Genomic DNA, 13,488 nt, shown 5'->3' on the forward strand with positions numbered 1-13,488 from the left:
AATGATAAGATATACAAATAGGTGGTAACTACCCAAAACTTGATAGTCAATTGTGATGACACCAACATCATTCTTCAAATAGGTGGTAACTACCCAACACTTGATAGTCAATTTTGATGACACCAACCTCATTCTTCACATGCTTGTAATTGATCCACCTATTTTAAACAAATATAGTGCATTGAATGGAATGTAATAATTTTGGGAGAAGAGGCTATAAAAATGATTGATGTAGCCCAAATAGACTTATCCAACTACAACCATTATAGTGAATCAAATATGAAATATTTTTATAGAGGATACATATCATGGAAGTATTAATAATTATGAATTAATTTAAATTAGTTGTGTTCTTATTTTTCATCTACAGTCTTGATCCTCCTATTTTAAACAAATATAGTGCATTGAGTGGAATGTAATAATTTTGGGAGTAGAGGATATAAAAATGATTGATGTAGCCCAAATAGACTTATCCAACTACAATCATTATAGTCAATCAATTATGAAATATTTTTATAGAGGATACATATCATGGAAGTATTAATAATTATGAATTAATTAAAATTATTCGTGTTCTTATTTTTCATCTACAGTCTTCCCGATTGGATTCTTTTTACTATCTTGTCACCACATTATAGAGAAAAAGTGAAATTGAAAGTGAACTTCTATTTTTGTTTAAGTATAAGCATAAAAGTTTAATTGCTACTTATCTTTAATTCTAGGCTATTTAGAAGACACTCTAAAAGTCATGTCATATACCATAAGACATTTTCAAGGGATTGAAATAAGAATGAGTGAATGAATAAATGTGAGTATGGGAGTAATTGTGAGTGTGCAAAGGAATGAATAAGTAGAGTTCCTTTTGAAATAAATATGCTCCTCTAGCTCAATAAGATAAAGATAGGATTCATTAGATTGAGTTAAACTCTAAGCAATCTTATTAAGACTTAATTGATCAAGAGAAGAAAAAGATATACAATTTCCATCTCAATTTTTTTTCCACATTAGAGTTTACTCAACAAAATAATTCCTTCAATTCTAAAAGCAATTGTTGAAACAATGAAAATAATATGTTATTATGTCTTGTAGAATTTTTGACATAAAGAGGTATTTTTGTATAGGAATATTGTTAAGTTATATAGTCAACAAAACAATTCCTTCAATTCTAAAAGTAATTGTTGAAACAATGAAAATAATATGTTATTATGTCTTGTAGAATTTTTGACATAAAGAGGTATTTTTGTATAGGAACATTGTTAAGTTATATAGAAAGTACTATAGGAATGTGTGGTCATGTAGAATATGCATGACCAAAACCTTGACTAGAAAAATTAAAAAGCTCCAAGTTTGTTTTGTAGAGAGGCAAGAGATGAAAACTATGCTAATAATGGTGTTTCGCTGCATGGAAAAAAAGACACTAAAATGTTACGTGGCAAAAAACATAACAATGATGGTATGCCACATGTAAGAAAAGATAAAATCACTAAAAGTTTTATGGGCTACCCAATGACAATTCTCTATTTGAGAATTTGTCTGATTGAAAAAGGAACCATTATTGAAAAAAACATTGACATTATATGTAACAAAAAGAAGCAAGGGAAGAAGAATATGTGAACAAGAGGGACCATCCTCTATAAAAGAAAAAGCATGAGCACATACAATACTCTACTTATATTTTCTTAATTAATTATATCTTGGATGAAATCATTATCAAAAATGACGAGAAAAAAGATAATATATATCATGACATGGGAATTTGAAAACATTGACAAAGAATCCTCAATCCCACTATATGTAGGAAAAGTTAAAATTTGAGAATAATATAAGCATGTCTCAAGAATGAGTACTTTACATGAAGAATTATATATCATGTACACAAAAAAAACCAAAATAAAATTAAAAAAAGATGATAGTTTCCAATATGTGAATACATAATCAGGTCAAGAAGAGTGAATCATGAGCATCACAGAAATCTCCCAAACTTTGTTTGAATTAAAAGAAATCTTATCATGAACATGAATCTTAGTATATGTTCCCTTTATTTACTATGAAAGATTAATTTAGGTTAAGTGAAAAATAAACACTACTAATCCCAAGATATTTAGAAAAGCAGGCTCCCAAATAAAAAAAATAGAAAATAATTTTTTTTTTAAGGTTTATAAACTCTTTGTGGAAATAGGCCACAAAATTATTTTAGTAAATCTAATAAATATTGCATCCCGTAGAAAATTTGGTGCTAACTAGTATGGTAAGTGTTAAAAACAAGTCTTAACCCACTCAATGAAAAAAGAGAAAATGTAAAACCGTAATAAAAATGGAAGCAAAGATTATCTTTTATTAATTATCTAAAGGAATTGTCAACTCGATATAGGTTTTAGAATCTCTCTTATGTTTATTAAGTGACGAATTTCCAATGGAGGAGACGGAAAGGAATTGTGTGGAATTGTTTTCAACCTTTACATTCTCATATATATATAAAGAAACTTATCATTCAATTCGTGTAACGTGCACATAGTATGGTATTAAGAGAAATTATTTGAATCTTGTGTTTATTATCTGCATGTTCTAGAAAATGTTGTGTTGTTGGGTTGCATTCACATGTATAGTCATTTGAAAAACACTCTCAAGTTGAGCTATCTTCTCAAATTTCACAAGATATATCTTATAATATAGATAAATTATGTCGAGAGATATCTTATCATAGAAGGAAATCTAATGATTGCAACAATATTAGTAGTATACAAGGGTTTCAAAAATATGGATAATAATAGAGTTGCTTAAGTATGGTACTCTTCCACTATCATTTGAATGCAATGGTTTCATATACACCTCCACAAAAACCAAAAGATGACATATTTCACGCATTTACCTATCATTTGCATGTCAAATTGTTTCAAAATTGATTTTTTGTTTATGGACATTTTGATGTCACTGTAGATGCCTCTCGGCATAAAAATATATGTAATATAATACCAACAGATATCACATAATTGTCTTGCATGTTTATTAATTGTCAAGAAGGACATGGAGCTGGATAATGCTCCACTCTTTCACTCTCATTAAAGATGTAACAGTTTCATATACTTAGAGACAAGTGGCAATGATTCTATTTTATTCAGAATAATAAAATAATACTTACAATGAAACTGAAACATGCATGCATTTACCTGTGATCTACGCGTCAAATTTATTCATAATCAATTTTTTTTTAATGGATATTTGTATGTCATTGTAGATGCCTCTCGACATAAAGACACTAATTCCAAGTTATACCAAATCAGGAAACTAGTTAGTCTTGTTAGGGGAAGGAGGCTTATCCATTCACTAGGGTTATTAACAAGCATCTCTACTCTTCTCTTGGAAGAAGAAAAAAGGGAAAACCATGACTTTAAGCCACTACATTTTCACATTTATAATTTGAGTCACACATTTATAAAAAGAGGCAGGTTTGTTTGTATCGAAGATGAGAAGTTCAATTCCCAAGTATTGTGACGTATTAAGTATTACATGCATGTTTCTGCACTGATATTACATGCATGTTTCTTTCAACATAATGTGATGTATTAAGTATAATGAAAATATGGAATACAATTGAATACAATGTACTCTTTGAGAATATAATATAATTGTCTGTATGTATATATATACTCACCAAAAGTGAGCATAGGACATTAAATACACTCAAAAGTGTAGAATCTCCAAGGGAGAAATCATTTGGCATGAGGCGTTGCAATGAATGCATCGCAATGAATTTAATGATAAAAGTTGCCGAAGATTCTCAATAAGCAAGGTATCGGTGTGCATGTTTATTTCGAGCATAACACGATTGAAATGATCTATATTTGAGAATAAAAAGTTATTGAATGTGAATATTTTTATCGTCATGTAGGATGTATATTATCATGCACAATGAATAATATGAACATAAGGAGATACTATGCATGCTAATAGATGGACCATAATTTTAATATATCAATTAATTAGATATTGATATGGCATAAGTATTCTATGAGCATAATACAACTCTTATTTTGATACATACAAACTCATGTATTTTAGTAGGAAGGTGTTTAATGTAAGCCACAAATTAGATTAAAAACAAGTTGTATCATGTATATTTCTGAACAATCACAGAAATCTAAAGGGAAAGTTCATCCTTCCATAAAGGAGGAGAAAGACGAAAAAGATGAAAAAAGGCATTTGGCATGCGCAATCATAGAATAATTGAAGGAAAAATCAAAGAAAAAAAACAAATGGAAATTTTTTTGACATCCTCTTTAATTGAGGAAGAATTAGAATTAGACATTTCTTCTAGATAGAGGCATGCATTCTTGAATTATAAAAATTAATTTGAATCTTCCATGATTTATAAGGAAATGGCAATACCTTCTATCATTGATATTGGTCTTCAAAGGTCTAACAAAAGTGTTAAAAATAACATTGAGAAAACCAAAGAAGGGTGATAAATTATTTGAAAAGTGAAATTCAAGTAACCCCCCTCAAAAAAAACAAAAAAAAACCGCAAGCGAATTGCCAACTTGGAGTGAAATATAAAGCTCAAAAAGGTACAAAAGACCCTCTCAAAAATTGGGGGAGATATCTTTTAGCGCCCTCATATATAAGTAGATAATTTGTACAATAAATGTAGCAACACAATACTTGCCTCTTCCTTTCTAATATCTTTTACGAGTATTTTCTATGTATAATAAGAAACCCATTTGTATTATTAAATAATAATTATCTCATGAATTCATATGAGAATGAGAATGTGTGGAGAGTCTTGATGATATATTGAAAGAGTAATTAGCTACAAATGTAACACCTCAATTTCTGAATTTTTGAAAATTATGATATAGGAAGTCATTGCCATATGAAATAAGTTCTACATAAGAGACTCTAATCTCTTTCAATCAAATGCAAGAAGATAATAGAGCACTAATACTAAAAATTAAACACTAAGAAAAAGAAAAAAAGAACACTTATAATAGCATAGGATAACCAAGGAGAATTATTCATTAGTATCCTTTATTAGTTGTAACAAAATCTACTATCAAAAGAAGACTTGTTGGCTAATCTCAAAAAATGATGTCAAAGTAGTGGAAAGAAGAAAAAGTTTAAGAAATAAATAAAAATTTATACTATAACAAATTTAAAGAAATGTACATAAAATATTCTACAAAATATTTTCTTATTTAATTATAAATTTAGAGATGTTGGCCAAGTGTTGCTGATAAGGAAGGCCTATAGTAATATTATCACTTAAAGATGTAAAGTAATTACCAATCCTACTTTAATTAACAATGATCTCCATATAAAGGTCTTGGATATTATAAAGTTGAGATTCAAGAGTTGTATGAGACCTCTCAATCAAAAGTAGATTTGATGATAGATAATTTTACACAATTTATACACTGAGTAGCCCAAAGAAGTCAAAAAAAAAAAAAAAAAGTATTCTCTACAAGTGAAAAAATATTGAAGAAAAGAAGATGAAAACAAGTAATTTTATCTCAACAAGCCAAAGAATCACCTCTAAAGAGAGGGAAATTCAAATTTTTGAATGAGCATCACTCCATCCAAATGAGTAGATGTAATAAAAAAGCATGACTCCTTCCAAATGATGTAGATGTAAAGAGAAAACTAGGGGAATACACTACCAACACCATAGAGGAAATAAAACATGTATCCTATACTAGGAGTGTATTGCAAAACTAAGTTGTCAATAATATATTTTAATAAAGAGAAAACTAGGGGAATACACTACCAACATCATAGAGGAAATAAATCATGTATCCTAGAAGTGTATTGTAAAACTAAGTTGTCAATAACATATTTTAATTTTAATTATACGAAGGTAAGGTGGTACAAGAATGATAATATCATGTTCATTTCAACTGTTTTGGAAATAATATATAAGATGTATAGACTATATAATAATTACCACTAAGGTGTATGTTCTCTTTAGTAAGGATGGGTGAGGAAAGAAAAATTCTATTAGAAAGTAAAAAGATAAAGTTGGAAACTCCGATAAGAAACTAGCTAGTCTTAGCATGTGTAAATCTAAAAACTAGTTAATTCAATACGAATTTAATGTGAATTTGATGTTAATTATTTAAAAATAAATTCATATCTTAGCCCAGAGAATAGAAAGACATAATGAAGAGGGGAAGAAGAGCCGGGATTTTTTAAATCTTGGATTAAGAAAATTGCTTAGAATAATGTACTTTTTTGCACAATCACAAAAAAATATATGTATGGTTCCAATAAATGGTTGTTACATAACAAATGAATCATACAAGGGAAGGTTACATAAACATTGGTTACCATAGGAGATGACCTTGAAACCACTTATCTTAACAATAAGCAAGTTGATGCTACTAATTAACTCATATAAAGCAGTTAGAAGTCTTTAAGAAGATAATAATCATGTTCTCATTGTCAGTGCGAAAGTTCAAATTTTTAAAGTGGAATTTAAGGTAGAATTCTAAGTGAAACCTTTTGATCTTTCATAGTTTGACTTGTGATAATTTTGAAGTTATAGATATTATAAAACTGTTAATTGTATTGTAAATACATTAGCTACAAATATTAGCTTAAACAAATGTTCATTTGAACTATATATATATATAGGCTATTATAAATCATTCACAAAATATTTAATCATAATAAGTTGATTAGTGATTGTACGAGTGTGTGAAAGTGAGAATCAGAGAATTTAAGTTCGAAAAAAGATTGAATTGGTGATGTATGCAAGAGTAAATAAGTGATTATAGTTGAAATTGAATAAGTTATTAATGATTATATAAGTGTTTAAAAGTGAGAATCAAAATTTATGTTTGGAAAAAGATTGAATTAGTGATGTATGTAAGAGCATGATGTTTTTTTAGGGAGTTCTTTGTATTAGAATTTGAAGAAGAGAAATATGTGCAATTTCCACTTCTAATTTTAAGATCTCTTTTTATTGACTTCATTAATTAAAAGAAGAGAAGGAATGTAGAATTGCAACAAACTTTTGAAAATATTTTTTAATATCCATAATTACTATTTAAACAAAAAGAATACTTTAACATGATAAAATTATATCTATTCCAAAGTATGTCTCCCAATTTAGAATACACATTTAGAATTTAATACTATTTGAAGAGATTAGATATACATATACATATACAAACTTATGTTATGGGAGTTTAAAGACTTAACACATGTTTTTCATCCCTTCCAACATGTCCATTATTCTTATGGTGAAGAATATTTTGAGGGCTCTTTGAGTAAGCTTGATGGGAGTGACATTTTTGATGTGCCAAAATGCATGATAGTTAAAGATTAAAAACATTACAAACATGTATTCTAAATAAAATATATTCTTTTAAAAAGTATTATGTTATAAAAATTAGTGTTTATTATTAAATTTGTAAACAAATTTTAAATATATTAATATTAATTGGTTAAAGTATTTGAGTTTATGATATAATTTGTAAAGAGTAATTGAATTACTCTTATGTTTATGTTTGAAGAGAGTTTAATCAGTTTCATACTAAAGATTGAGATGATATAATTAAGGCTTGAGAAAAATTTAATCATTATCTAATGTTAATACTCAAGGGATTAAGCCATAATTTTCTATTAGTAATCAAATAAACCATATTTGTAAAGCTTTCTCTAATGTATATATAATTATAATCAAAATTTGTTTCTTACCTATATAGGAAACAAAATTAATCATAATTTACTCGTAGAAAATTTAAATGTATTTATTTCATTTCAAGCTTACTCTTAAGTGTAACATGACACTTTGACAGAAAATTTATTTGTTTAAAATATGAAGAATATTTCCTCGAACCATTCACTGACATATTAATTAGTGTTTACGTCTATCCTCAATTTGTAATACCCAATAGATCTATAGAAAAATGTCTGTTCCCTCTTTATAGATATCAAAGGTTGAGATGGAGTAAGGAACATACCTTGGAGTTTATCCTTGGACAAATCTTGAACTATTTGATATCCTGTAGTAGGGCCAGCGTATGGTTTAAGAGCGATCAAGGATGAGAGATCCTGAAGAATATTTATTTTGTAAGTGGAGACTTTAGATTTAACTCCCAAATCATAATAAAAATATTTCAAATAATATAAACAAGCATATCTTAAATAGAATCTAACATAATTATATTATTAAGATCTTTCATTAGCATAAAATAAATGCCCAATCACTGATATGGGTTGAAGATACCAAATAAAACATTCCATAGAAATATATTTTCAAATGAAAACTAAATTATACATTACATACTGATTTCAAAATAATTAGAAACGCTTAACTGAAGATAATATCATGCTGAAACATCAACTATAAGATCAGGCATGTCTATGTATAACTATCGGTTCAGAAATTAATCATTAAATAAAGAACAGTTTTATGGACATGTATGAGCAGATTGATATTAAGTTTATGTGTAATTTTATTGTAAAAATAAAGGGCAGAATCATTGGACATGGCCTAACTTTTGTCTTTTTATTTTTCAATGGTCAACATAAGTTTCCTTAGGATGAGAATATTTTTCATCAGTGAATATTCATAATGTACTCTTGTAATACCTTCAAAGTTCAACCCATAGCTTAGCACAAGAAAAACCTAACTCTTAACTACTAATTTCTGTGATTTTTATAGTAACTAGGATCCATAATATGAGGCAGCCTAGGCAGCCTATAGCTTCAGGTAGGGCCGAATATTAAGTCCAAGGTGTAGATTTGAGCAGCCCACCATTGCATTAGAAGCAATATATGGTTTTCTCAATATTATGTGTAAAGATGATTCATAAGAGATAGCCAACAACCAGAGCCAATCAGTTATACACTGTTAATCTGGTAAAGGTGACTGGCAAGAGATATAACCAACAATCAGAGCCAATCAGTTATACACTGTTAGTGAAAGGAATCTGGTGAAGTTGAATGATATGTTTAAGGCCCTAAAGATCAAATGAAGAATATGAAAATAAGTATATAGGTATATTACAGGATGTTCAGAGCGAACCAGGAGTACTGTTGTTGAAAGCCAATGGTCCACAGCAAGTCAGTAGGCAGTCATTAGTTTGACATTATGTTCCAAGTAAAACATGTTATATATAGACTACAAGTATCTGCACTTGGAGGACAATGGGACACAGCAAATCAGTGGTTAGTCAATAGTTTGATATTCTGTTTTAAAAAAATGTTATACAAAGGTTCAAATTGTGTGCACTGTAACAAGCCTGGTTTGCTAACAGCTTAGAAACTGTGTAACTAAGTAGCAAAGTGACACAAGTTTTAACCAGATTATTAGTCACAATACCATAATAGTGAAGGCATGTGTAGTGGCTGGGCAATTTAAAGAACATATGATGACAGTTACTGTTAATGAAAGCAATCTAGTAAGTAGAATGAGATGTTAGGGCCCTAAAGATCAAATGAGGAATATGAAAATAAGTATAGGTATATTACAGGATGTTCATAGCGAATCAGAAGCATTGTTCTTGAAAGCCAATGGGGCACAGCGAAACATGTTATATATAGGCTGCAAGTATCTGCACTTGGAGGACAATGGAACACAGAAAATCAGTGGGTAGTCAATAGTTTGATATTCTGTTCTAAAAATAACATGTTATACATAGGTTCAAATTATCTGCAGCTGTAGCAAGCCTGGTTTGTCAGCAGCTTGGAAACTATGGAACAAAGTAACAAAGTGACAATTTTTAACCAGATTATAAGTGACAATACCATGACAGGAAAGGCATGTGCAGTGACTGGGCAATTTAAAGAACAAATGATAACAGTGACTGTTACCGGAAAGATTCTGTTACTCAGTAACCATTTTTTGATAAAAAAGAAAGCAAAAATAAACAGAAGAAGGCGTAAGACTCTAAGATCAGTAGTGTTACCACTAGCTTGTTTCTATCTGTTCAAGAACAAATTCAACATTAAATTGATTGACTTGAGAATCATAGATTAAATATCTGAGAATAATTCTACGACTGGTCAGCATACATTTAAAAACTAAAAAAGAAAATTCGAGTGGAATCTTCAGTCAAAGAATAAAAAAATCTTCACATGGTCTTAAGATAGGAATCGACAATCGAAGAAGCAGCTTTGCCGACTTAAAGTTTTCTTCATTTTCAGATGGTTGCTCTCCTGGTCGGACATGCCTGTATCTGTAAAAGTAAAGGAAAGTTTCTGTGGCGAATCCAATTGGATGTTGTGGATAGATTAGAAGATCCACTTGATTTGGGTCAGCCAATAGAGATTGGACAAGTGCAAAGGAATCCGGATCAAGGTTTGAACACATAAGTTAGGTCAGATGGAGCAAGGTGAAGAAGAAACTGGAAACGAAAGATAAAGTGACCTAACAATGATATGCTAGTCCACTTGCATAACAACAGTATGAGTTTGTTTCTGCTACAGTCCATTTGTACAATGATGCCCTTTCAAGCACAGGAGTCGGGTCGTTTGACGATAAAGGGCAGTATTGTGTACTCTGAACCTGACGGAAATTTTAGGAACTTTCCGTCCTCAGAGCGAAAACGACAAAACAAAGTGAATGGCTCCAATATAAAAGATAGCGACGCACGGCACAACCTGCACCTACAAACTCTGTCTTTAGACAAGTACCGAGACTTTCAAGTGCTGTACAAAATCATTTGTAAGGCATGACAATACTACTTGTCAAGGACAGTTTCCATTCGAGGCCTATTCATAAAAACCCTAAAATTAACAACATGAAGACGAAACCTACTGCCCAGGCTCAAAAACTAAAATGAAACCAATCTATACAAGCAGTAACCATGGTTAGCGGAAAAATCGAGCAAAAAGGTTAAAATTTCTTATAAAATTCCCCAGATTGTGCAAAATGTAATCATATAATCATACATGCGTTTCATGGGATGATTGATTATAATATAAACTCTGAATAGTGCTTTGAAAATCAATATGGAATGGAAAAAAAACACCAACTTACAGCGTTTTGTGGTCTGTTGGGTTTGTGTCCAGAGCTCCTCCGCTCAAAACCCATCTTCCGGATTCAAAGCTCAGCTCAGCCCAGCCTGCGAAATCTGAGATAGGTTGTTCAATACCCAGAAAAGGAAAAAAGAAATTGCGAGACTGATTTAGACCAAACACCTACCACATGGCGGTGGGTCGGCCGGAGAGAAAAAAAAATTAGAATGAGAGACTTTTCCAAACCTTGTTCAAACATTTAAGTCGGGATAGACGCGTGCCGGTGCATGAATCGATGCTTTTGCGCGTTTTAATTAAATAAAGAAACGCGCAAGAGATTAGAGAAAACCGATCAATCATCGTATACAGATCTGCTCTTGAGAGCAACGAAGGAAAAACCCGACTGAGCGCAGATAAAAAACATGCTAGCTCCCTAAGAATAATTTAATGATAGAAAATACTTAGCTCGCAGGAATTCGAGAAGCGTGCTCGGCTTCCAGGACAGCTTCTCGAGTATGCGTTTGTCTGTCCTTTTGCGGCAGAAACAAGCTGGGGATTCGATAGATCTTCGAAGACGGCGCCTTATTAAAAAGAGAAAAACCCAAAGGGCTTGTGGATGTAATCACGGTCCATCTTTGATTTCAAGAAACAAAAACCATAACCCAAAAAGGATCATACATACCCCAAGCAAACTTTGATCATGACTCGCTGACAGAAAGAGATGGTGAGCACGCATGGCTAAACGCATAGCCTCATGCGCTACGCTATGTGTGCTCACTCTCTTCTGTCAGCATTCAACGAATCACAGCCGCTCCCTCCTACAGATCCCTAACCCCAAATTATCAAATTTCCTGACAAAAAAACCCAAACCAATTTCATCAATATAGCCTAATTTTACACACTAACACCCAATTTCATACAACACAGACAAAATGTGTGCACCCAAGAATAAGCAGCAAAACCGCAAGGGCAGAAACATCTGCTTCTCAGATCTGTGGATTGAGAGAGAGAATGAATGGGAGAAACTAGAGGGAGTAATATTGTAATCCAATAGATCTGATAGCTCTTCCAAATCTGGGCACCCAGCAGGGGAAAACGGAGAAAAAAGAGAAAATGGGGAGATGGAGGGAAAACGGAACGAATGGGTATTTGAGGGCTCTAGTTTGTAGGCCTTAGCCCTTTTAGCCCTCACCCCTCTCATGCACACTTTGCATGTGAAGGCAAGTAGTAAATGAGCCATTGGTTCATTTGTTGTGGAGCTGAAAATAAATAACAAATGCTGACACATATCCGTTTTTTCCTGACTCGCACTTCAAAACCATCAACTAACTACTTGGCAAGCATCATATCACATGCATTGCAATTCAAGGGAAATCAAAACCAAAATCAAATCAAAACCAAAATCAAATCAAAACCAATTTCAGTTTATTCCTTTTTCGTTCAAGGAGGCGTGACTCAAGACCAGAAACACAACAAACAGAAAAACCTCAGTATTGCCATAAACAGAATGGATTAGATATCCATGCATGTGTTTTACCACACAAACACTTGTATTGCTTGCACGATCAAGACAAGCCCAGATTGGGTTTTTATAAGGTGAGCCCATTTGCTTTAAATCCCTTTGCTTACTTTTTGCAATAAGGAATCTCCTTCCTCCACTTGTTCTTCCACTCCTCCTCACCCAGTTTCTTCGAGGGGTTTCTATCATTTAACTATTCTCAGAAATGGTTGTTTGCCACAACTCTCCTTCTATAGGTGAGGGCCCGGCCCCACACAGGGATGCCCTCTTCTGGGCCTCACACAGCCTGACACATGGATCCTGTATAATCTTTCCACTGCTCTACTAACTTGCTGGGAATTTCTTTATTCAACGTTTCTCACTACTGATTAGGATTAAGCCTCATAGTTCTAATTGATTGAGCTTATAAAACAAATTAATCTTTCCTTAAAACTGGAAGGTTATGATCCCTAAGATCTTGTTAGCTTCATTGGAACAGATTTAGTAAAACATAACCTGAAACCAGAAGATCTAACTGTTGCTCAACTCGTGGACCAAACAGTGGAACATTCTGGATTCTAGTGAATTTGTGGACAACAACAGAGTGGAGGAAGACAGTTTAGCCAATCTCTTTATGTGGTCACATCTCCTCATTTCCTTTCTAGTGGAATTGTGTTTTAAGACCTATCTTATCCACCTTTAGTGATTTCATTTATGAGCATTTAGAAGATTAGTTATATTGGTTGTGTGTTTTACTTTTCTCTTAATTTCTTCCCACTTATATAAAAGTGGAGAAAGATATTTAAACAAATTTGGTCCAACTCTTTTTCACTTAAATAAATAAGGGTGGAGAAAGACATATTTATGTCAAATTCCTTTAATTATTTTGATTAGATTTGAGTTTTATTTCTTTTTGTCCTTTTAATTTTGATTTGATTGGAAATTTTATTATATATTATTTGAATTTGAATTTTTCTTTTATTTATATATTTTGTAAATATAGAAAAATAGGTCTATTTTTATTTCTA

At 31.5% G+C, this 13,488-nt stretch overlaps 1 long non-coding RNA gene across 4 annotated transcripts in view; it reads right to left on the minus strand.

Moving 5' to 3' along the window:
* Positions 1-12,337, minus strand: part of LOC131078951 (uncharacterized) — a 54,735-nt gene extending 42,398 nt beyond the window's left edge. The window contains exons 1-3 of one of the 4 annotated variants that reach the window (XR_009113889.2): positions 10,985-12,321; positions 7,962-8,052; positions 2,433-3,836 (exon numbers count right to left, since the gene is read on the minus strand). This is a non-coding gene — a long non-coding RNA (uncharacterized LOC131078951). Of the gene's footprint in view, positions 1-2,432; positions 3,837-7,738; positions 8,053-10,984 lie in introns of those variants that run through there. The other 3 variants (XR_009113891.2, XR_009113888.2, XR_009113890.2) reach the window with 3 other exon arrangements.
* Positions 12,338-13,488: the final 1,151 nt, after the last annotated feature.

This window comes from Cryptomeria japonica, chromosome 10, assembly GCF_030272615.1.
Source record: "Cryptomeria japonica chromosome 10, Sugi_1.0, whole genome shotgun sequence".
Lineage (NCBI taxonomy): Eukaryota > Viridiplantae > Streptophyta > Pinopsida > Cupressales > Cupressaceae > Cryptomeria > Cryptomeria japonica.